Source organism: Trifolium pratense, linkage group LG2 (assembly GCF_020283565.1).
Source record: "Trifolium pratense cultivar HEN17-A07 linkage group LG2, ARS_RC_1.1, whole genome shotgun sequence".
Classification (NCBI taxonomy): Eukaryota; Viridiplantae; Streptophyta; class Magnoliopsida; order Fabales; family Fabaceae; genus Trifolium; species Trifolium pratense.
Genome location: NC_060060.1, coordinates 1,853,101 through 1,880,170, shown reverse-complemented (window position 1 = coordinate 1,880,170; position 27,070 = coordinate 1,853,101). Strand labels below are relative to the sequence as shown.

General features: G+C 39.7%; 1 long non-coding RNA gene and 1 pseudogene across 3 annotated transcripts; both read right to left on the bottom strand.

Moving 5' to 3' along the window:
* Positions 1-5,027: 5,027 nt before the first annotated feature.
* Positions 5,028-9,344, bottom strand: LOC123910937 (annotated as a pseudogene).
* On the bottom strand, positions 6,327-8,683 carry LOC123910938. Of its 3 annotated transcripts, none has more exons than XR_006810345.1 (4): positions 8,289-8,669; positions 7,102-8,072; positions 6,900-6,976; positions 6,327-6,817 (listed from the first exon to the last, which is right to left on the bottom strand). It is a non-coding gene; the product is annotated as an uncharacterized LOC123910938 (long non-coding RNA). The 3 variants fall into 3 exon arrangements; XR_006810346.1 differs by having other exon boundaries at positions 7,102-7,989; positions 8,289-8,668; XR_006810344.1 differs by having other exon boundaries at positions 7,102-8,683.
* Positions 9,345-27,070: the final 17,726 nt, after the last annotated feature.

The following is a 27,070-nucleotide window of genomic DNA, read 5'->3' as shown; positions in this document are numbered from 1 at the left end:
AACCTCTAATATTAGCAATTTTTTTAAGTTTATAAATGAACTAATAAAATAAGCTATATACTCGTGATAAAAAAAAGTTACCTAGTATAATTTTTTTTTAAAATGAGTTTATAAACTATAAGTCATAAACTCAAATTTTGATATTGCCGAAGAGAACTTTAATGTGTATTGGTTCCCATGAGCTTAATTCAGTTGACAGAGACGTTACACTATATGTGCAGGAGTCGAAGTTTAAACTGCAGACACTTCACATATTCACCTTTATGGTGGATTTTCTAGCTACTATAACATGTACTTATAAACTAAAATCATATCATAATCCATACAAATTAATTTATTTATTTATAAGAAAAAATATGATTTGTTTTCAAGAGAACAAACATGATTTTGGGTCCTTGGAGTACGCTCATCTCAAAGTCTCAGGTTTGATTCTCTCTGGTTCCAATTTCGGTAGGCTAGTCCATATAGAGGAAAAAAAACTCTGATTTTAAATGGAACCCCGCAAGTGGACAGTGAAATTGATCATCTCAAATTAGTCAGTCCTAGAACCGGATATCGAGTTTTAGAAAAAATATTATTCAATATATTGAAAAAGTAATTAGATACAATATAATTCCATGTGACGTGATTATGCAAACCACAACCAAAGTGAATAGTATATTTATTTTTATAAAATAACCCGAGAACAATAAAAAAAAAATCATATGCGCTTGTGTAAAAATAAAAATAAAAAATCATATGTGCTATTATTGTTTCGAAGAAATAATCATATGCGCTATTGAAAATTGCAACTTATGCCATAAACTTTGATCAACGGCTTAAATTGTGGAGCAGATATGGCAGTAGGTTATTTGCTACCGAGGATCCGAATTCCTTTCAACCATTACAATTTAAACTATATATAAGCCATATTAAACAGCAATTGTTTTGATTTTTGTTTTTGTTTCTATGACTATTTGTACATTTTTGTAGTCTCTCTTGGTACATTTTGTGCTGGGGAGGCTGTTGTGGTAATATATTTCATTTTAGTTTTTTCAAAAAAAAAAAAAAAAAACAGCAATTGTTTTGCAACATAAAAAATAATGACACAACCGTTTGCTACAACTATGATTTAAAAATTTAATCATATGTTTAATAACTCTCCACAAAACACAAATCCAAAAAATTAAAAAAAAATTAAAAACAAGATGAAACAAAAAAGAGAAAATAACTCAACAATGATAGAAAATTTAAATACAATATATGGTGACAGTGACAGGTTTTGCCATTTGCAAAATGATACAAAACAAACAAGAAAGGAGAGAAAGAAACAAAACAATATATATATATATATACAAAATTTTCATATAATTAGATTTGACCTTATCTAATTTCCAAACAAATATAGTTAATAACTTGCTATAAATTCTAAACAAATCCTAAATATACTAAACTGAAATATCTTGAAATCCTAATATTATTTTATTTTAAATATAAAAACTAAAATATATTTATATCTAAAATCAGCAAAAAAAAAAAATATTTATGCATTATTCTCAACAAAGTCTCACTACATTTGATGGCCAAACCAAATATTTAAGTTGTGATTCACTCTAAACTCAAAATAAGGAACTGGGGTGCCTATCCAACAATTCAAATTACTGTAGAGGCTCACGATCTAAAATGACACAACAACAACTTTAAAAGAATCTTAATATCATGTCACACATGTATTTCACTTCATATGTAAGACATAGACATAAAACAAAACTTGAGTAAAATGTCAAATACCCTTAAATACCTCCCTGAAATTTGGAAATAGGTAAATAATTCTGTGAAATTTTAAAAAGTAAATTAAATTGCCCCCTAGCACTACTAGTCAGAGGCCCAGAGTCCACGACAGAAGGCAATTTAATTGATTTTTTAAAATTTCAGGGGTACCTATTTCCAAATTTCAAGGGTATTTGACGAATTTTAAAATTTCAGGAGGTATTTGACAATTTACTCCGTAAAACTTAATACAACAAATTAAATACTCATCTCGAAAATACATTACGATTAAACATCTTTCAAATACTAGACAAGCATGCATACAATGTACGTACTCAACATTAAAGAATAATCACATCGTTAGAAAGGTTCATTATCTCGGCAAACTTACAACACATAGAAATTTAGGCTACACAAGCGTAATATGTTACTCATATCCGATGTGGAATTTTATAACACACACCTTAACACCTAGCAGTATTGGGCTTGATGCGTGCATATAAATGGTGGGTGACCCGATAACGAAAACCCGATAACCCTCAGGAGTCCTAAAGCTCTAACCCTTTGAGCTTGATCCTTTTAACTATTGTTTGAAACTGTTCTTCAGACCTCGAGAGTTAAATAAACGGAATGTCGTAGCAGTTAATCCAAACCGTGCTTCTTGAGATGTGGCGTCTTGTTTAAGAACACAAAAATCATACTTATGTTATCGTGAAAAGTCCTAATATAGATTGCGGCTTCGAGACATGAAAATCTGAGCATGATGACTTTTCACGACGACATAAGTGTGATTTTTGTGTTCTTATACAAGACGTCACTTTTCCGGAAGCACGTCCTATAGAGGCTCAACTGACCAAAATCAACCATCGGAATTTGCACGGTCCGATTAACCGCTGTGACATTCTATTCATTTACCGCTCGGGATCTGAAGAAAAGTTGCAAACAACGGGTTAAGGGATCAAACTCAAAGGGTCACAACTCTAGGACTATTGAGAGCTTTTCATGATGACCCTAGTTGTGTGATGTAGCGATTGATATTGGTGTGATTTCGCCCGACAGAGAGCTCCCTTTTTCCTGCTTCAAATTTCGCCCGGGCACAGGTTTTTCGCCCGGGGCGAAAAAAACAGCAGACTAGTGTTATTTTTTCTTCACGTTTTCAAGGCAATTTACAACAAATATCCAAATTTGATCCTCTTGAAATATATTTTTATGGAGTTATGGAGAAGAAAATATATTTTTACATGGAGAATCTTGTTTTTCTTTCTCATATATTATTCATAATTATATGACTCTATATATAGAACTACATAAAACAAATCATATATTTTAAATAACAAACTAATCCTATAAATTATAACTAAATCCTAAATATTCTAAACTGAAAAATAAATCTTATCTTAATATTATTTTATTTTAAATATAAAAACTAAAATATATTTAAATCTAAAATCTCTAAAAAGATAACAAACCTCGCTACATTTGATGGCCAAACCAAGTAATTTTGTTCTTCAATCTCTTCAATGCTGCTACGATTCACTCTAAACTCAAAATAAGGAATTGGGGTGCCTATCCCACAATTAAATACTCATCTAGAGAATACATTACGATTAAGCATCTTTCAAATATATGTAAGACACAAAACTTAATATAACAAATTAAATACTCATCCAGAGAATACATTACGATTAAGCATCTTTCAAATACTAGACAAACATGCATACAATTAATGTACTTCAACATTAAAGAATAAATCATATCGATAGAATGTTTCATTATCTCGGCAAACTTACAACACAAAGAAATTTAGGCTACACATAACACAAGCGTAGGGAATTTTTTAGCACATCCCTTCACGCCTAGCGGTATTGGCTTGGTGCGTGGATATAAATGGTGGATGACCCAATAACGAAAACCCGATAACAGGTGACCCTCAGGAGTCCTAAAGCTCTGACCCTTTGAGCTTGATCCTTTTAACCGTTGTTTGAAACTGTTCTTCTTCAGACCCGATGGCTAAATGAATGGAATGTCGTCTGGATTAACTGCTACAACATTCTATTCATTTATCCCTCGGCATCTGAAGAAAAGTTGCAAACAACGGTTTAAGGGATAAGCTCAAAGGGTGACAACTCTAGGACGTTTGAGGGCTTTTCATGATGACCCTAGTGGTGTGATGTAGCAATTGAGATCCAAATTTGATCCTCTTGAAATATATTTTTATGGAGTTATTGGGAAGAAAATATATTTTTACAGAGAGAATACTCTCATGTTTTTTGTTTTTCTTTCTCATATACATACACACTAGCGGCGGTTTTAAACCCTCGCTAAATAGTATGTGTAGTTTGGCTCTGTTTGGTAACACAAATAAGCTAGCTTATAGCTTATTATATGAGCTTATAAGCTTGTTTCAAAAAATTAGAGGTGTTTGGTAACAAGCTTTTTGTACTAGCTTATAGCTTTTTTTCAGATGCTATTTCAAGTAGCATTTGAGCTTATAGCTTATAGCTTTTTACACTTTATTCCATTTTTACCCTTTAATTTAATAACTACCCACTCTAAAAAATAAACTACCCACTATCAATTATGTAATTTTATATTTAATAACCACTTTAAAAGCTAATTTACCAAACACTTTAATTTCAATAAGCTAGCTTTTCAGCGATCAGCTATAAGCTAGCTTTTCAGCTATCAGCTAGCTTATAGCTTATTTTTACCAAACAGACCCTTTGTCTTCTTCCAGTTTTGCGGGAGTTTCGTTTTTTGTACCAGCTTTCCGGGGGTTTCTAACCCCATTTTTGGACAACACAATTATTTAACTGCTTTCCAGTTTGTGGGGGTTATAAACACCCTTCTATTTGGATTTGTTTGATAATTTATAGATGTTTTTAAAATGTGAAATTTATTTTGTAATCAAATACTCAAATTTTTATTTAAAATAGATTAGTGTATAAAAATTCATATTTTATCAATCTTTTGTTAAAAAAATTCATTTTTCTTTTAAAGAGATTTCTATAATACTATAAATATAAATGCAAGAATTAATTAATCTCAATTTAGCCGATTCTCCTAATAAGTCCGAAAGGTTTGTTGATAAAACATAAATTGCAAATTTTGTTTCAAATGTACTCGTTTCGACATTGGTGTGGAAGATTAGTTCTATTGGTGCATATGATTTGAATGTTGGAGGGAAAAGAGTTGAAGTGTTTCTACTACTGTACTTGACAAGGGATACCAAAGTACAAGTTTCTGCAATACAATGCTTCAAATAAAATAAGAGAAAGTTTCATGTTGAATTGTATTTAGGAATCATATGTAGAAAACTACTAATTCATAATAATTTGTTACAAATATTATAGTTCTTTATGGCCAAAGGATTAAGCTTATACAATCATATATCTTTGTAACCCTACAATAACTTGACAAAGATATATAGAAGAAATAAAAGTCTAATCTTAGTGATAAATATGAAATTCTCTCATGCTCCTTCATCAAAAGATGCTAAGGCATTGAGAGGAGATCCATAAACAAAAGTAATGAACTTAAAACAACGATGAATATGGCGAATATAATTAGTGATTTGAAAGAAGAACCGTAATTTCTAACAAGTTTGAGTCCCCGGTGATGTATCATCCAACTCAAGAGTTGGACTAATTAGAAAGCAGTATGCCATTCCTGTAAAAGCTGTGCCCGAGGGTGACCTACAAATGAGTTGGTCACCATATAAAGATTTCTAATTACAACTTGATGAACATTTTGAAATGTTAATAACTTTTACAACAACAATCTAAATGCCATACATATACCACTCATCAATTGGGCCAAGATTGCATAATATGAAACCAAGAGCTGTAATAATCATTGCCTTCTTGAATAGATTGTCAAAATCATCATTTGCAATAACATCTCTATTTTGAATTTGGTAAGTTCATGTTAGACATTGCAAAATTTGGATTCCACGCAGTAACTGTCTACGTAATACGGTTATTGATTTTGGTCGTCTGATCTCAAATTAATTGTAAATATCATTTAGAGATGATTTGGTGAATGTTGACTATGAGCCAGCCGATCTCAAAACGGTGGCGAAGATCAATTAATGTGCGTAACAGTGTGATTTTACGTATGAGTTGACGATTGATACTTACGGTCCCGCCAACAGTTGGATCTGGTGTATGTAAAAAACTTGCCAAGTTGCCAGAAACTCACTAGTACAGAAAACACTTTTTACATCTGGCCAAAAACCCATTTTACATCTGAAGCCTGTCAGATGTAGACGTACAAGAAGTAGTAAGTTTATGCGTTTTACATCTGACTTACGCCAGATGTAAAATCAACACTTTTTACCTCTGTTTCGTATGGCCAAGCTTTCCACAGATGTAAAATCGTCACTTTTTTTTAAAAAAAAAAAATTTAAAATCCTGCATTTTTGTTTTTTAAAATCCTACGTTTTTTTTTTAAATCCAACCCACATACCAGCATCCAAAACATAACTTCACAAATCACAACATACAATAATCAAGAACTGACCTAAATTAAAAATCAAGAACATGATCCTTTTTAGTTTTACAAAATCACAAACCTGATGAATAAAAGAGAGATATCATGCTTTTGATTAATCAATAAGTAATTACACACATAAAACTAACAAAATCACAATACACTTCCTAAAGAACCTGGTGAATAAAAGAGAGATATCATGCTAAGTAATTAAAATGACTAAAACATGACTAAAACTTAAGTAATTAAAATGGTTTTAGCTAGCTAGAATACATCCTAATCAACTTAAGTAATTAACATAGCCTAGAGTACAGTTAACACATACATCAAGTGTAAATCAACTATCAAAACTATGATTACCAAGGTGATGTTGACAAAGCCACAGACTTGAACAACGTTTTCGGATGCAATAGCAATCTCTAAATCTTCATGCCACAGACTTGAACAACGTTTTCGGATGCAATAGCAATCTCTAAATCTTCATAATTAACAATTCCATGTTTGTCCGCTCTTTTGATTCTAAGTTCCTCTACAGTATCCAAATCTTGAATCTTCATATTTAACATGCCTTCAAGATCTACAAGTACACAAATAGTTTATACTAGGGAAAAAAATGAACAAAAAAACTAAACAAAACTTTAATATTATTATAACAATACCATTTTTATCAGCTTCTTTAAACTTTTCTTTGATTTCTAGGAACATTTTAGTTTGATGACTATGTTAGCCTAATAATCTGCAACAATAATAACATTAGAAAAACATCAGAAGCAGTATCTTCAAGTAAAATAGAACAGGAAACAAACATCAGGAAATAACAATGTGTAAATATATAGACTTTAAGGTTATGTAGTTTTTTACCCATGTGATAGTTGTTAACGTAGTAAATAATTCAGCCATTGTCCATGATCTACAAACTTCAAGAGTAGCACTGCTTGAGTCAGAAAATGACAATTGAACAATATAAGTTACATTCAGAGATCCGCATATCAACAAGTCCCTTTGAAACACAAGATAGTCATACAGAGAAGCATATATAGCTTAATAGTGAGAAAAAAGTGTGCCTGAACTGATCACTTTCTTTCAATATATCTTATGTTAACAGATTAAGTATAATCAATAGTAAATAAATATAAAGAAGGAACATCTCCAAATATACGCGTGCCAAATTAACATAAGCCCCTTTTTACCTTTCTTACCAGTCCCACACCCTACCATCATAGAGAAGGAGAGGCTAAAACTCGGTGGAAGCAGCAACTCCTGGCCAATCCATTGCACAAGCTCATACCAGATTTTCGCCGAAGTTCCACAGTGAAGGAACATATGAAGTGTATTTTCAGCAGTCACATTATAGAAGGAGCAGACCATATCATTACCAATCCCTCTCAACGTCAAATTCGCCTTTGTTGGAATTCTATTAAGCATCAATTGCCACGAAAAAGCTACAACTTTTGACGGCGCGTCGCTTTTCCATATATTACTGAAGACAAAGTTCCGAAGATGATCCATCTCAGTTTCAGAGCGATGCAGCAAGATAAGATTCTGATACGCAGACTTCGCCGTAAACCCCGACGCAGGATCAGGCCTCCAACTCCAACCATCATCTTGTGCTGTAGGCTGAAAACCATCAATTACTGCTAACAACTACTGATAAAAAGGTTCCTCCCAGAAGAAATTCCTCCTCCATAACAGATTCCACTTCCAGCCGTCACCATCCATCATCCCCATATCACTTACTTTACATTGTTGCTGAATCGAAATAGAAAACAACCGAGGGAAGCGTACCGCCAGAGATTGGTTCCCCACCCAAACATCTATGTAATGGTTAGTGGCTACAAGATACACAAATATTGAACATCTATGTAAAGGGAACCAGAGGCGGTCAGAAGCAAAAAACAATGAATTTCACAACACTAAAAGCAAAAGTAGAAGAGATTACAGAAAATTACACAGGATTAAACCCTTAGTCATCAAAATCAAAGATCAAAGATTAAAATGAAAGATAAACATATGCTAAAACCTAAAAACCCTTCATCGTTAAAACTCACCAGTTTTAGATCGAGAGAAGAGGCGGTGGAATTATGACTCTGTAACGAGCTGAGAGAGCTTTGATTCGTTCCACTAAGCTTCGATTTGGGTTCAGTAAGCCTTGATTCTTCAATTAGGAATTGGAATTTGTGATTCAGTGAAACGGATTGGAGGCTAGGGTTCGAGAGAGAACGAGTGTGAGAGAGAGATGTCGAGTTCGATCGTGAATCTAGGGTGAGAGAGAACGAAACTGATCGAGTGAGAGGTATAGTGAGATCGTGATTGAGAGAGGGAGCGATAGATCGAGTGAATCCGAAGTTAGGTTGTTTCGCGTGCGTGCATCTGAGAGAGAGAAGATATTATGTTTTTTTTTTTTTACTCCTTCCACACTTAATAATTTCCATTCAAACAAAAAAAATCACTTGAAGTCTTTTTACATCCGGGGATATTATGGTCATATGTGAAATTATTTTAGACAATTTTTACCATAATTACAGGATTGCCACCGCGTTTAGTTTTGCATCTGGGGATATTGTGGCCAGATGTAAAATGTTTCGTCTATATATTTTTCACATCTGTGGATATTGAAACCAGATGAAAAGACTACTCCATATAATATTTTACATCTGACATATGCTTGTCAGATGTAAACTACTTGTGTAATATGTCATATTTGTACTAGTGACTCCACCCAATATGTATATCAAGTCATCAAGAAAAATGTAAATGAACCATAACCTTTGCAAACTTGAGGCCCAAATGATACAAGGGCCCCCAACAACTTAGAGCAATGTGAAATATTCCTGCAAGCTGCATATAAAAAATTTGCTAAAAAGTTAATCACTTTAGTATCAAAAAGAGTTTCTAGATTTCCCATTAAGAGTATACACATGATGCATTGTCGGTGTAAACTAGTTTTACACCGACATCCGATGAGAATCATGATATAACCGCAAGTTAAAAATAACTGCAAAATGATGGATTTTCATTGGAGATCAGTGTAAAACTAATTGACAGTAACCGAGTATGTTCATTTTTGTCCGAGATGATGGCTAGTGTCATGTTTACAGTGCACTATATATATGTGGAATGGAAACACAGTCCCAATTCTCAATGTTTTAAACCTCCACCATTCTCCAACCATGAGTCCATGATCAAATCATGATCAAATCATTTATCTTTGCGCCATATAGCTGTGTAAGTGAAAACAGCTCTAAGTTATCATTCCTTATAAGACTTGCAATTTCAAATAGAAACACTCCGATGTCAATATACACTGCACCAAAGACAACAACATAGAAAGCTCAAAAATAGTCATTTATAATGATTTAATTGGTATACATCGCCAATGAAAAAAATAATTACACCATCTAATCATTGAAAATATTTATGTTCTGATCAGAACTCAGAATTATCAAGGAAGATGATGGATCTTACGGTGATTATGGATTGATGGAAGAAATGCTCAATGAATAGTGGTTTTTGGCTAGAATCTGTGGCGGAAATCCCCAACCCATCGGACACTGCCATGAATTTTGGCCGCATTTATTGAGCATTTCATGTTCCTTGATAATTCCTAGCAAGGTTTTAAATTGCGGTTGCGGTCGTGGATGCGGTTGCGGTTGCAGGTATTGCGATTGCAGCTAATGCGGACACTGCGATGCAATTGCGGCCGTTGCGACGTGAAATAATTTTTTATCCGCACAAACACAGAAAAAATACTATAATTATTGTAATTCCTTATATATCTTTTACTTATAATTCTATATAAATTTTAATTCATTTTTAAGTCATCGAGACATAAGAAGATAAAAACTCTAAAATGAAAGGACATAAAGGAAAAAGTAAAGGTGAGATTCTCTGAATTTTTACGAAAAGGAATATTGAATTGAACCGTTGCGACCGTTGCAGTCAAAACTCCGTTGTGTTGCGGTGAAATGCTGTTGCGTTGCGGTTGCGTTGCGGCATCACGTGTGATTTTAGTTCACACCGCAATTGCGGTCCGATGCGGTTGCAGTGCCTACCGCATCCGCAATATTGCGGCCGCATCAGGTGATGCGGTCCGCAATTTAAAACCTTGATTCCTAGTTCATATCAGAATAGTTTGACAAGTGCACAAAGTTTTACACCGACAGTATATCTCTATATAATACTACTTCCGATCTTTTTTATAAGAAAATTGATTTTTTAGATTCATTAAATAACTAATTTAGTATATGGTCTATAATATACACCAGATACATCAAATATGCAATTAACCTAAAAAATGTTTCTTATAAAAAAGGACCGGAGGGAGTATACTAAACAACTAATATGTTAAATTAAGTATAAAGTTTATTAGAAAGAATTTATGGTGTGGGTGGCCCCATAACGGAAATCCGATAATAGGTGACCCAACACATCAATCTGAGCCTGAGAGCTCACACCCATCTCAAGAAGTATACCCTCAAAATTCCTAGAGCTCTAACTCTTTGAGCTTGATCCTTTAAACCTTTATTCGAAACTATTCTTCAGACCCCGAGGGTAAATGAATGGAATGTCGTAGCAGTTAATCCTTTGCACGGTCTGGATTAACTACTACGACATTCAATTCATTTACCCCTCGGGGATCTTAAGAAAAGTTTCAAACAACAGTTTTATAAGGATGAAACTCAAAGTGTCACATCTCTAGGACTCATGAAGATCTGAGCAGAATGAATTTTCACGTTGGTTCTTAGAAAAGAAGCCACTTTTCATGATGACCCAAAATCACTCAACTTTTAACCCTAAAAGTTCACTCTTTTTATCTCTCTAAAATTGCTATCTTTGTTTTCCACAAACTGAAAACTCATGTTGTCTATATATATAGGCATTAATACTTGTCTTGCACTCCTTAAATAGCAATGCAAATTCTAGGCTTTTCTCCAATGGGCTTAAGATTTGATCACGTCCAAAAATAGAGGATTCTGTTTTGATTTGTTTTAAAACTACCTACACTAAAGGATATAATTTATTTACTGTATATATTTATTTTTTTTTACGATAGGATAAGATTTATTTTAAATCATCGTATAATTAAATTTGATCATATATAATTATCCAAACAAATCTCGCTAATACTGTGATTTGCTAACCAATCCACTAAAGGATAAGATTTTATCTTATCTAATTTTCCAAACAAATCTACTAATAACTTGCTAACCAATCTTTTAGAAGTAATCTCGCTCAGAGAAACAACTACCAAAATTCTTGCGCGGATCATAACAATCACACGCATTGATCACGCTCTAACCATAGCCTATAGACGGGGCTGGATCTTGCACACATACTAGCACTGGCAGATCCAAAAATTTTCACTGGTGGGAGTGTGGGACTAGAAAATAGTGTATATTGACTAAATTTATAAAAAATTTCATAGTATATTTTTTTTATAAAAAAAAAAACAAATTTAACTAAATTTATGTTATATTTCTCAACTAAATCTCCAAGAAGGTACGTAATTCGTATCCCTATATTTTCTCTCATGATCTCCCAAACAATAATATATTTTTCTTTATCCTCATCAAACAAACAAACAAACAAACAAATCTCTAACAAATAATCTCATCATAATTAATCCAATAAATTTTTTGCCAAATTATATTACTATTAATTTATTATTATTATTATTATTATTTCCACCTCGTATCTCAATATTTTATATCCACGTTTAACATAATAAAATTAATTACTACGAAAGTTATTGATTTATCCTTAGTAGCTTTAATCATATTCCAAGTTTTATATTATTATTTTTTATATCAAAGGTATCTCCGCGCGCAAGTGCGGAGACTAATCTCTGAAGTTGTTCCCTCAAGTTTCTAAAATTTTTAAAATTTCTAAAATTTGAATTAATTAATCCCTATTTAATCATCATTATAGGACCAAATTTAAACAAAATAAATATAAGAGAGTAACTTAAAACCTAAAATAAAATAAAGGACCAAATATACAATTAAAATCCAAGAATACATTACTCTTGCATAATAAGTTAACGTATTATTTTCTTTCAAATTTTAATTCCTCTAAATTTCTAGTTTTCAATTTTAGTCTCTGTTTTTTCTCAAAAGTTCACATATTATATTCTAAATGTTTTTTTTTAAACATATCATTAGTTTGATTATTTAAATATTTAATCTTTAGTTTAAGAATTTAGTCTTTAATATTTGAAGTTACAAATAAAACATATCGTGATGACATGAAACCCAAAAATCTGTTGTTTTCTTCAATTGCAAGCAATGTTCAATTCTATGCAACTTCCAGCTAAACTATGATAAAAAATACATCAAAATGCCACCTGATGACATTAATTTATATTATGTTTTAGGTTTAATAGTTTTAGTAGTTTTCAAGACCAAAAGCATGTCAAACACCTTAGAAATGAAGTTACTTGACCAAAAAGAAAGAGTAGAAGAAATTATACAAAAATGAGCAAAAATTGAGAAAAATCAGCTCAAATATCGTACCACGATGAGGAGCATCGTCCACGATGGAAGACTATTATTTTGAAGAAAAAAAAGTGAAATGTGTGAAGAAAATTTGTCTCCATCGTACTACGATAGAAGCCATCATCCCACAATGCAGAAGGTCCAAGCCCAAGAAAAAGCTAAATAGAGCCATTCACCACCACTATTTCATACCTCTCAACTCACAAACCTACAAGCAAGTGAAGGTGCAACAAAGGGATAGTAAGGAGCTCTCAAGGGAGGTAACTTCCCACCATATAGAATCGCTTTTCCAACGATTTATCAAGGTGACTTTTTATGTGTAATTTTCTAACTCTTTTGTTATGTTAATTATGCCTATGAGTAGCTAAACTTCTAAGGTTAGGTCGAGTAGATGAACTCGATTTATGTAATTTAGTTTGAAAAAGATTATATTACTTGCGGTTAATTCTATTATTTCTAATTTTATATCATGATTTGCTTTTATATTCGTAAGTAGACGTATTTCTGAATTGTTATTAGGAAATAGGTGTCATCATAATAGAGCCCTAACTCTGAAACTGGAATACATAGTTTAGCAGTCATGGAAAAGGTAACTCAAGCACCCGAGGCTAGATGACAATAGGATTAACGATCACTAATAATTTTATCTCTCTCAATCCATTAATTTCAACAAGCCCCTCAATAATTTTATAATTTCAATTTTTTATAGCCCATTATTTAATCTACTCTTATTATCGTGAATATAACTCACTTTGTAGGAAAATTGCAATATAAATAGACATGAGTTTGAATTTGAAATTTTTTACAAATTTACTTTTAAGAGTAAATTTTTTGCCACTAAATTACTTGATAAAAAAACAAAAAATTTAAATTACTCCTTAATATCATTTACACATAACTTTTTAAAAATAAATTTTGTTACTTTAACCAAAATTGTTATCATTTTTAATGCTTTGAACTATTTATTATATTTTATTGCACCAATTTCTTTTTTTATTTTGGTACATATATTGCACCAATTTGTAAAAGATAATTAAGATTTTTTTTTTATACCAAATTTATGAGTATTGTTGAAAACAATAAATATTGGATTTGACTTTTAAGAGTATCGTTGAAAACAATAAATATTGGATTTGACTTTGAAAGAAAAATAGACTTTAAAGAAAAATAGGTACATGATTTTTCTATTAACATCCACTCTTTTATTAGGTGAAATTCATATAAATTCGTATTAAACCTCACTCTCTTTTTCATCATCAACAACCAAACCTCACTCTTTTCTATTAACATTAGCCTTCACCACTCTTTATCCTTCGGCCATTGTCCACCTTCTCTCAACCTCCTTAACCCTAAATCCAAACCATCCTTCTATGATGTAGCTTAGGTTGTGGTGTTGTGTCAAGCCCTCACGGTTGGCGACACCATTGTTCAACTAATCCAGTCTAACTGCTGTGGTTTAAAGCTGAAAGGGTTTGTTTCCATCGGCATGGAAGCCATATGGTGTTTTTGGTTCTTGTCTCCTCTTTTGGTTCATGTGGATCCATATAGTCGTCCTCCAATCAGTATATCTGTTTAACGATGTTTAGATCTCAATGTAATCATTATCGGTTTGTTCCACCATATTTCTAGATTATCCTTCTCTGGTGTGTAGTTGGCATTTTTATCCTTTGTTTCTCTATTTGATTCTAGCTTTGTTGTGATATGCAGGTTTTAAGGTTTTAGATTTGCTTACACCGCGCCAGTGGTTTTGGGGTTGATTAGATCTGGGTTAGATGCCTCTGATGTGTTTGACTACATCCATACACAAGTATATTGTTAACGAATGTCATAATATGCATTGTTTTCAAAATCAACAGGTAATATGATTTATGGTTTGAATCAAAGAGAAACATGTAATTTTTTTATCATCAAAACTATGTGCTTCTGTCTACTAAAAAAATATTCATATAGAAACGCTTTTTTGTCTACCAAATCTTCACATAGACAAAAATATGAGGATAAATCTTCATATAGAATCACTAAAGGATAAGAGTTTTTTGAATCTTCATATAATTAGATTTGATCATATCTAATTCTCCAAACAAATCTAGCTAATAACTTGCTAACCAATCTTTTAGAAATAACCAATAATCTCGCTCAGAGAAATAGATACCAAAAACCTCGCTCGGATAATAATAATCACGCCTGATCACACATAAACCATAGCCTGAAGATGGGGCCAGATGCATCACACATATTGGAACATCTTGTCCCACATGTTGCACCAGAACAACAAAACAACTTGTACCACTCATGTTGTTTTAGCAAATGCAGCCAATCAAAAAGGAAAAACAAGACCAACTCACATTCGTTGTGAAATTTCTTAACACGTCCCCTCACGTCTAGCACTATCGGGCTTGGTTTGTGAATATAACGGAAACCCGATAACATGTGGCCCAACAGCTCAATCTGAGCTTTAGAGCTCTCACCCATCTTAAGATGTATACCCTAGGAGTCCTAGAGCTCTGACCCTTTGAGGTTGATCCCTTAAACCTTTGTTCGAAACTATTCTTCAGACCCAGAGCGGTAAATGAAAGGAATGTCATAGTAGTATATTTAGAACGTGCAACTTCTGATGGTTAACTCTAGTCAGTTGAGCCTTTATAGGATAGATTAAGTACACGCTTCATGAGAAGTGACGTCTTGTCTAAGAACACAACAATCACACTTATATCGTCATGAAAAGTCCTCCAGCTCAGAGTTTCCTGGAAGTTGGGCCTTGAAAATCTGAGCAAGAGGACTTTTCATGACGATATCAGTGAGATTGTTGTGTTCTTAGACAAGACGTCACTTATTAGGAAGCACATACTTAATATGTCCTACAGAGGCTCAACTGACCAGAGTCAACCATCGAAATTTGCACGGTATGGATTAACTGCTACGACAATCTATTCATCTACCCCTCGGGATCTGAAGAAAAGTTTCAAACAACGGTTTAAGGGATCAAGCTCAAAGGGTCACAACTCTAGGACTCCCGGGGATTTGAAACTTCTTGAGATGGGTGAGAGGTCTCAAGCTCGGATTGATTCGTTGGGCCACCTGTTATCGGACCACCCGCCATTTATATCCACGCACCATGCCCAATAGTGCTAGACGTGAGACAGTGTGTTAAGAAGTTCCACATCAGATGTGAGTTGGTCTGAACATGGATTTATAAATAAGAGACAATCCTCACTTTACAATCTCATTTTGTAGGATTGAGTTAGGCTTAACTCTTCATTCTAAGGATCCATTTGGCCCGACTTTTTTTCCTCTTATTTAGAGCTTATGCAAACAACTTATGCAATTTTTATATATTATTATAAGTTTGTCAAGGTAGTTTATGATAAAATAGCTTATAAAATTACAATTTTCACTAGTGTGAACTTATAAAATAACATAAAACTTAATTTATATTGCATAAGCTATTGACATAAACTCAAAAAAAGCTAGACCAAACAGACCATAAGAATACTGTTTTGGCTTCTCCTTTCTTGATATTGAGAGCTTGATTAAACATGAAAAATAATGTGAGAAAATCCGAGAAAACACCTATGAATGCATGTAATCCCATTTACTATGAAGTATATATTTTGGCTATAACAACGTATCCATCAAAGGCAATAGATAATCAAGTCTTTTTTTTTTTTGACCAAATTTAAGAGTATTGTTGAAAACAATAAATATTGCATTTGACTGAAAAATAAATAGATTTTAAAGAAAAACAACCACATGATTTTAAAGAAATTTTTCTCACTTAGTAGAAAAAATTGCAATATAAATTTTGTTACTTTAAACAAAATTGGTATTTGTTCTGGACTGGGCCAAGAGCTGACCCAATCACTTATGACCGACATTTGGGGCATGGCCCAATAAGGGGATACTTCCCCGACACGTCAGCCAATGACGTGTCCTGCTCGACATAACAGATTAGCTCCACGCTAATCACGTGCTCGGCTATCCGTGCACGACGACTCATTCAGCCTTAGCTTAACAGCTAAGCAGCACGTTTAACACGTGCTCCATTGACCAACCATATCCGTCACGGAGTCATCCATTATCCGCCAATAGCGGAACGACTCCAAACCAGGATAGAGGCAAATAACTGCCTTCCCCTACGATACAGGGGCTATCCTGGCAGTTGGACCTATTGGGCCGGTTATCCAGGCCCAATAGACCAACCTTTGGCCCAGCGCTGGGGGCACTATATAAGCTCTCCTATACAGGAGAGCCAGGTATTCAGAACCATTCTACACTTTCTTTCTCTCTCTTCTTTTGTATCTCTCTGTTCACTTTGCTGACTTAGGCATCGGAGCACCTGCAGGTACAAACCCCCCCTTCGGTGTGGACGCTCGCTCAACGGACCGGCCATCAATCTATTCTGATCATCAGGTACGATCAGTAAACCCCCCCTTCGGTGTGGACGCTCGCTCAACGGACCGGCCATCAATCTATTCTGATCATCAGGTACGATCAGTGGCGCCGTCTGTGGGAACTGAGTTCTTCCCCATTCTTTAACCTTTCCTCAAAGAAACAAAGATAAAAAACCAAACCTCTCAAGAAACTTCATCATGGCCAGTTCTTCGCAGCCACTCAACACCGACGCCGGCGACGACAACGTGCTCAACGTTCCATCCTCTCCGCCGCCGCAGAATAACACCGTGCTATCACCGGTGCGTGACAATACCACCGTACCACGCGGTCCAGAAACCGACTCCCGCGACGGACGGGAAACCTCACTCTCTTCCGATGAAGAAGACGTTGAGAACCTAACCGATCGTCGTATGGGCAAACGCCCGCAATTCAAGCAAGAAGCTCCGGCAAACAACGCCGAACAGCCCGCCGTCTTGGCCAACTCTGAGGTCGCAGCCTTGATCGCTGCCCTCAAACAAACAACGGAGGCCATGCAGGCTCAAAATCGTCGACTGGACGAGCAGAGCGAAAGAATCGCCGCGCTGGAGAAAAGCCGGCGTCGCAGAAAGACTAACTCTCCCCCGCGGAGACACCAAGCTACTCCCTCCCCTCCTCGACCGGCGGCCGTCAAACATCGACGCCCCGACTTAGAGAGGGTCGAAGTTACTCCTCGGAAGAGGGATCGTACTCCTCCACATCGCGAGGGTAGACTCTCCCCGGGCAAGAAAGGGAAGCACGAAGTCCCTCGCCGCCATTCACCTCAAGGGTTGGCGAACATGACCAAGCATGGCGCGTCGGGCAGCTACCGTCCTCGCAAATCTCGCAGTCCAACGCCCATGCCCGGCGACTATTCTCCCCGGTCTTCCGAGGACCATTCTCCCAACGGGAGCGACGAGGGTGATCCCCGATGCCCCCTGACCGCAGACATTCTGAGGAAGCGCGTCCCAAAGGGTTTCGAGAGACCTCCTACGCTCCCCGCGTACGATGGTTTGACCGACCCCGACGATCACATAGCCAATGTCAACGCGAACCTGGATTTCAGGAACATAAGTGGCGCTATTAGGTGCAGACTGTTCCCAACCACGCTGAGGAAGGGAGCAATGGCATGGTACCAAAGCCTGCCCCCTCAATCCATCCATTCATGGAGGGATCTTACTGAACAGTTTTGCAGACACTTCACTGCTTCCCGCAAGCACCCAAAGACTGTGCATGCCTTGGAGGCCATATACCAAGCTGAAAACGAAACTCTCCGCAACTTCGTCGAGAGATTCAACAAAGAGGCTGTGCAGGTCGAAACGACCGACGACATGAAAAAATACTTGCTGCAGAGGGGCCTTCGCCCGGGCAGCGATTTTGCCAAAGCTGTGGGCATAGAAAAGCCACCCACCTGGGACGACCTCCTCCTAAAAGCTCAAAAGTACATCGACTACGAGGAGGTCCAGGCAGCTGATGTCGCTCGCCTTGCCCGACCTGGAAGCAGCCACCCTGCCCGCGAGTCCACCCACAGGAACGATGACAGGGGAAGCGACCGGGGACATGATAGAGGCGGCGATCGGGGCGGCGAGAGGGGCAGAGACAGAAGGAGGGGCGACAGGCGTGAATCTCGTGGCCCTCCAAGCACATTCGCCACATACACCCCCCTCGTCAAGTCACGGGGAGAAATATTTGCTGAAGTTCACATCTCTGAGTTTAACAGAGCGAATGTAAAACAGCCTAAGCCGACTCCCCTGAAGCCCGGCCAAGACAAGAATAGGTATTGCAGATACCACAAGAGTTACGGTCACAGGACCGACGATTGCATCCAGCTGAAGGATGCTATCGAAATATTAATAAGAAACGGACAGTTACGAGAATTCGTGAAGAGAAACAATGACCCTCGACCAGAGGCCGCGGAGACTCGCGCCGTCGAGGAGGTAGTTCCCCCACCAGCCGGGCAGAGTAGCACCAAGCAGATCGCCATGAGCGTCTCCCGGCCAGAAGACTTTGCTATCCCCAGCGGTTTTGGGGACACCCATACTAGTCCTACGCTCAGCACGGGGGACTACTTCACAGACTCACTCGTCATATCCGGCGGTCACATGGACAAGCACACCGTCGGATCAATAAAAAGAAAATTCGAGGATCTCATCAACACGTCCTCGAATATGAACGCAACACTGGACAAGGCGAAGGGGCGATCAATGCCTTTAGCCTTCTATCGAGAAGAGCTGCCCGGTGGGACAGCCAATTTCCAAATTCCCCTCCTCGTCCGGGCAGACATGGCCAACATGGACGTTCGTCGGGTCCTCATCGATCCGGGGAGCTCCTGCGACATCATGTACGCCAGTTTGTTCAGAACATTACAGCTGGACGAAACACACCTCACCCCATACATGGGCTCAGACCTCACAGGATTCAATGGAGCAACTACTAAGCCTTGGGGTTATGTCGACCTGATCGTCACCTTTGGCTCCGAAGAGACTGCTAAGTCGATCAGGGTGAAATTCTTGGTCGTGGACTGCCCTTGCCTCTACCAGTGCATCATCGGCAGGACGGCCATAGCAGACCTGGTTGCTGTCCCTTCTACTGCCCACCTGAAGATGAAGTACTACACTCATAAGGGGCAGGTTGCTACTCTACACGGGGACATTGAAGCTGCAAGAAGATGCTTTGACGCAGCGTCCAAAGGCAACAATTTCATTGGCAAGGCTCCTGAAGCAAAGAAGCCGAAGCCTTCCTCGGAAACACCAACAAAGCCATCCCCGGAAGCACCACCAAGTCTGCCCGGTCCAAGTGTGAGCTCTGTTGATCTTGACAGCCGCACCTCCAAGAAAGAGCATAAGGAGGAGAAAAAGGTGAGGAAGGAGGAGAAGGAGGACGACGAGGCGAGCAAAGAACATTATCGCCCCATTCCAGATGGAGACTTCGAGATAGTCCAGTTTGGCGAGGATCCAGAAAAAGGAGTCAAGATTGGGACAGGGCTCCCCGAGTTGGCGAGGAAGCAGCTGAAAGCCTGCCTTAGAGAAAATGCTGACTTGTTCGCATGGCATGCTGCCGACATGCCCGGGCTGGATCCAAACATCGCTTGTCATCAACTCACTGTCGACCCACTTGCTAGTGCTGTAGTGCAACGTAGGCGTAGGCAGTCTCCCGAAAAAGCGGAGGCTGCTGAAAAAGCTGTAAAAGACCTCCTAGAGGCAAATTTTATTTCTGAAGCCAGATACACTACCTGGTTGTCAAACGTTGTACTAGTTAAAAAATCTAATGGAAAATGGCGCATGTGTGTTGACTATACCGATCTCAATAGGGCTTGCCCTAAAGATTCCTATCCTTTACCTTGCATTGATAAATTAGTCGATAATTCTTCTGGCTTTAAATTATTGTCTTTTATGGATGCATATTCAGGATACAACCAAATCCCAATGGCTGTGGCCGACAGGGGAAAAACAGCTTTCATGACCGAGTCGGGCAACTATTACTACAACGTAATGCCCTTCGGTCTAAAAAACGCTGGTGCTACATACCAGCGGATGATGAACAAAGTATTCCGGGCAGAAATAGGCGACATGCTCGAAGTCTACATGGACGACATGATCGTAAAATCCCACGAGGAAATCGACCATACCGCCCACCTACGTAAGGTCTTCGAGCAGGCCAGAAAACACAACATGCGATTCAACCCAGAAAAGTGCACCTTCGGGGTACGAGCGGGAAAGTTCCTCGGATTCTACCTAACAGAACGAGGAATCGAAGCCAACCCCGACAAATGTCGTGCCTTTACGGAGCTCCCAACTCCGAGCAACAAAAAATCCATACAAACCCTGAACGGAATGCTGACCTCATTGTCTCGCTTCGTAGCAAAATCTGCTCAACACGCATTACCGCTTTTCAAATTACTAAGGAAAGAAGCTGTGTTCGAATGGACGGATGAGTGCGAGCAGGCCCTCCAACACCTTAAGAAGGCCCTGTCCGAACCCCCAGTCCTCTCGCGCCCGGATGTCGAGGAAGTGTTATACATCTACCTCTCCGTCGCATCTGAGGCCGTCAGCGCAGCCCTTGTCCGTGAAACAACGGAAGGACAAAAACCAGTGTACTTTACAAGCAAGGCTCTTCAGGGGCCCGAACTCAGATATACACAAATCGAGAAGGTGGCCCTTGCCTTGATCAACGCAGCAAGAAGACTACGCCACTACTTCCTAGCACACACAATCATAGTACGAACCGACCAACCCATCAAATCATTGCTTGGTCGACCAGACATGGCGGGCAGGATGCTCAAATGGTCCCTCGAGCTTTCCGAATTCGACATTCGTTACGAAAGCAGGAAAGCACTAAAATCACAAGTCCTAGCAGACTTTGTGGCCGAAATGACGAGTCCAGCCTCCTCGACAAGCGAGGCAGACAAATGGACAATATTCGTCGACGGAGCGTCAAGCTCCACGGGAGCAGGAGCAGGAATTATCCTGGAAAACGAAAATGGGATCATCATTGAAGTATCCCTAGCACTATCCTTCCCGACATCAAATAACCAAGCAGAATACGAAGCCTTCCTAGCAGGGCTACGGTTGGCCGAGGACATGGAGGCAAAAGAAGTAAAAATTTTCACAGATTCACAACTTGTCGCCTCACAAGTATTGGGAGAATATCAAGCCAAAAATGACAATCTCTCTGAATATCTAGCATTAGTGAAGGAAAAAATCACCAAGTTCGAATCCGTGGAAGTGCAACACGTTCCACGCGAGCACAACAAACGGGCAGACATCCTGTCCAAACTGGCGAGCACAAAAAAGAAAGGCGGAAACAAATCCGTCATTCAAGAAGTACTCCCTCGACCAAGCATCGAGAAGACAACCAACGTCCTCGACATAAATGTCATTGGCGACAAAAATTGCTGGATGACCCCCGTGTATAACTTCCTCGCAAATGGAACCCTCCCCGACAATCAGAAAGAAGCAGCCATAATTAGACGTCGAGCATGCGCATACGTCATCCTCGACGGAAAGTTATACAGGCGAGGGTTCTCAATCCCACTCTTAAAATGTATCGACGAGGAAACAGTCGACTACATCCTGCGCGAGGTACACGAGGGGATCAACGCCCAGCACCTGGGAGGAAGATCGCTGGCCAGGAAAGCTCTTCGAGCAGGATACTACTGGCCCACCATGCAGCAAGACGCAAAGGACCATGCGAAAAAATGCGACAAATGTCAACGACACGGGGACATGCACCTAGCTCCTCCCCACGAACTCAAGTCTTTGTCGTCACCATGGCCCTTCGCTTGGTGGGGCATGGACATACTTGGCCCCTTCACAAAGGGACTCCACCAAAATAAATTTTTAATAGTCGCCGTGGACTACTTCACCAAGTGGGTAGAGGCAGAACCCCTCTCCGACATAACGTCGTTCAGGATACTCCGTTTCTTCAAACGCGACGTACTCTGCCGATTTGGAATACCACAAGCCGTCGTCACAGACAACGGGACACAATTCACGGACAAAGGATTCCAAGACTTCCTCGCTGCTCTGGGGACAAAGCAACATTTCACTTCCGTGGAACATCCCCAAACTAACGGGCAAGCCGAGGCCGCCAACAGAGTAATCCTGCGCGGCCTGCGTCGAAGATTGGACCAGAACAAAAAGAAATGGGTCGAGGAACTCGAAAGCGTCCTTTGGGCCTATCGCACAACACCACACTCCACAACCGGGGAGACTCCATTCAGAATGGTATATGGAACAGAAGCAGTAATCCCCGTGGAGGTGGGCGAGCCATCTCGCCGAACCGAGCAACCGCTCGAAGAAGAAATGAATGACGAAGCTCTCCGGGAAGAGCTTGATCTCGTCGAAGAGATCCGGACGGGGGCATCCCTTCGGGAAGCCACCCTTAAACAAAAAATAGCTGCCCGACATGACGTCAAAGTCATCAAAAGAGAATTTGAAGTGGGCAGCCTCGTCTTAAGACGAAATGCTAAGGACTCCCAGGATGGTAAATTGGCGGCCAACTGGGAAGGACCATATCGCGTCATTGACAAAACAGAAAATGGCGCGTATTATCTCGAGGACCTTCGAGGAAAGAAACTTCCTCGACCTTGGAACGCCCAAAAATTAAAACAATATTATAGCTAAGTTATTGCCAAACTAAAAACAATTCTAAAAGGCTGCTCGGATCCTCTAGCAACGAGCCCGACACCCCGACAACGGAAAGCACGCGGGCACACGTGCTCGATCCAATAACTGAAAAGGAGATACTCTGGCTCAGGAAGGGCAGAACGTCTCCCCGACGAGGATGACCTTTGAGACAAGCTCCTCGTCTTCGTGCCAAGGCTTAACGCCCAGCTCGCGATGGGAAGTTCAAGCCGCGGGGGCGGGCACAACAACGTGTTGGCGTCCGTATTAGCCTCAGAAAACAACTCTAGGCGCTTAGTTAGTTCCCTAAACTTTCTAAGTTAAATCCGAGGACGACCTCCTCGACGAAACGCGCTCGCAACAAAAAACTTACAAATATAAAAACGGTTTTGTCGAGCAGGCATACAACAATGTCGCGCAAGCATACGAATATCAAAACCAAAAAGTTGTTAAGTTAAAAACGAGCAAGCATAAAGACATGCATATTCCACGCAGGCATAACTTAGCAAAACGAAAACAATAACTTAAACATACATACGAGGAGATAAAATAGACGAGCAGGATGAATAAAACGATCATTGTTATAAATACCGGGCATAAAAACCCATTTGTTCAAATGTTACAAAAACCGGGCACGCAGGCCCCCAAAAATAAATTGTCAGAAAAGCAAATAAAGCACAAGACAATGGCGCGCAGGCCGAAAAATTAATTTGTCGAGGAGACCTAATGGCTTTCATCGTGACCTTCCTTATCCTCCTCGGGATTCTTATCCTCCTCGACAACATCATCCTCAACCTCATCCTCCTCGTCTTCACCATCACCTTCCTCCTCATCCAACTTTTCCTCCTCGAGCTCCATCTCCTTGTACTCTTCAGGGATGATGATCTGCCCATTCTCAACCCGCTTGAGCTTGTGAATGCCATCAGTAATCAAGCCATGCTCGGCATTCACAACCTTGAGTTGGGCGATCGCATTCTTCCACCCGTGCACCATACTCGCCAACATCAAGCCCCCTTGCCTTTTGATTTCCTTCACCAGGTCTCCTCGAGTTGCAAACTTGAGAGTTTCCTCCTTCTCATCCTCAAGAGGGGCACACTTGGCTTGCAACATAGCCACTTCTTCCATCAGCTTACCCCTCTGCTCGGCACTGCTGACTTTCAGGTCCTCGAGCACCTTATTCGTCTTCTCCAGCTGCTCAGCGGTAAGTCGGGCCTCCTCCATATTCTTGAAATAATTTTCCTGCTTGCTCCTAAGGTCGAGCAGATCATTTTCCAACAAAGCAATTTCAGCCTCCAGCTTCCTGTTTTTAGCGGCCAGCTTCTCAGCCTCGAGAGTTGGCCCCCCTTCATTTAATACCAAGGCTGTCTCCGCCAGCCGGATGACAGCAGCAATATCCTCGTTCAACTGGTTCTGTCGGGCGGTTGAAGAAACACCCAGAATGTAATTCTTCTCCGACGCAGGCACCTGGAGGGGATTCGTATCAAAAAATTTCCGGTTGCTCAAACACGCGGGGAGGACAAAGCCACCGTCCCCCTCCGACAGGTCGACGATAGGCGTCATCTGTTCCTCCCGGTGCCTCTTTGCACGACCTCCCGGGGTCCCAGCCGAGCTCCCCGCCGGTGAAGATTGGGTGATGCTCCCCGAAGCAGTCTGCTCGGTAATCAGAATATTGGGCTTGGATCTCCTCGCCTTCTTCTTTGACTTCTCCCCCTTTTGCTCAGCAGCTATCCTCATCAGCTCGGAAGCAAGATCCGCCATTCTACCTGCAAAGTCAGAAACGCGGTCAGAAACACGGGGAGAAACTCAAAACATCAAATGCCGAATATAAAACAAGTAAAAAACGGGCAGGAATTAAAACAGATACCCAACAAAGTGTCCTCGGCAGAAACAGTTTTGCACGACAGCAACAATTTGGTATTAACAAAACGAGGCTCGATCCTCGGTTTACCATGCTTATCTAATGCAGCATCTCCTAAACTGGTTATAACCCTACAAGGCTTAAAGCCATCCACGTAAACCTTCAGCTTCTCAAAGCCTGCCATTTCCGCCGGGGTCAGGTCCTCGGCAGCAGTCAGATATTCATCGGTTCGCATTGCAAAATGCTCCGACGACCACGATAACGGAAACCGGAGAACCCACTCCGTTACCTGCTCCCCCTCCTCGTCCAACTGAGGAGTCCCATCCTCGAGGAACACAGGCCTCTCCATGTGCAGGGAATCTTGGGCAAACTCCGTCACCGCCCTCACTACATAATATCTCTCCTTGAAGCCTCGAGCAGACTCAACAAACATCCTAAATATCTTGCTCGACTGATGCTTCAAGGAAACCCAACCCTGCCGATCCCCGACTCTCTGACGTTGGATTTGGAAGATATAGAAAAATAAGGCAACGGTAGCCTCTACCTCCAGATACCGACATAGGATCTGGTATGCCCGGATGAATGTCAATGAATTCGGGTGCAGCTGAGAAGGAGCCACTTTTAGCCGGCCAAAAATCTCGGCTTCAAGATCGTTGAAGGGCAGCCGAAATCCTAGCTCCTTGAACGCCATCTCGTACATAGTGAAGCTACATCCAGTGTACGACGAACAAATCCGCTCCCCTTCCGCGGGTGCGTGAACCTCCCAGTTGACCGCACCAGCCTCCTCGACGATAGTAAAAAGCCGGGGATCCTGGGCAGTGATCGTCGAAGCAATGCCCCGAGGCTCGGGCGCAACCCAGGCCAGCTCTGGATCCGTTATGGTATCGACCAGCTTGTGTTTTGACATTGCTTGGCTCCCCGTCACTTCCTCTGTATCTGACATTTTGAAAACCTGAAAAGCAGCGAAAATAAAGTGAATTCGACAGTCATATCAAATCCACCCTTTCACCACAATTCAAGTGAAAGGGCGTGAAATAGGGCGAGGACGCTGTCCCCGACCAAAAGCCCTTATCAAAATGGCAAACAAAGACAAAACAGAGGAAACGAGGAGAAAGCCCAAAAACGGGGAGAAGTTCCCCGACACAAGCTAACAATATTGCTCGACGCTCAGAAGTAAACTTAGTTTTGCATAAAATCTAAAATCGAAAACGGGGAGAAGCTCCCCGACACAGAGTTTTTACAAACTCATTTATCCACAAATTTCCCAGCGAAATAACGGGGAGAAGGTCCCCGACAGTTAAAACATTCGCGAAAGCGAAAACGGGGAGAATCTCCCCGACACAAAGTCTTCAATCCCCAAGGGTGAAACGGGGACAAGGTCCCCGACAAAGAGTCTTCCAGAAACTCTTTTCTTTACTAAGTTCTCCAAGACAAAACGGGGAGAAGGTCCCCGACATTCTCATACAAGTCACAAAGACACTTAAAAGATTCGCGTAGGCGAAAACGGGGAGAAGTCCCCGACACAAGTTCAACTAACCTAGCTTTTTGCTACAAACGGGGAGAGGAAACAACATCTCCTCCCCGACACTAAACTCATCAAAACCCAGAATTTTTGAACATTGTTCTTCATGTTCATCAGTTTTGCCCAGGAACGTATGAATGTCCATCAACATTTTTCGCAGATTCCCAGAAACTTATCAAGTTATTAATGATGTTCTCATCATTTCCAGAAAATGCGCTCTTCACAGAACCCAGATGACCAAAATAAACGCCCAAAATCACAGCAGAAATGGCGTTCACTATCAAACATTTGTACCCAAAACCTTTCTAAAAAGGGTTTTTACTAACAACACAAATGGAGTTCAAACCAAAACCAAAATGGGTACAAGCCTAAAACCCAAATACAAAAGAAAGCTACAATAACAGGCGATTTAAACACTAACCAA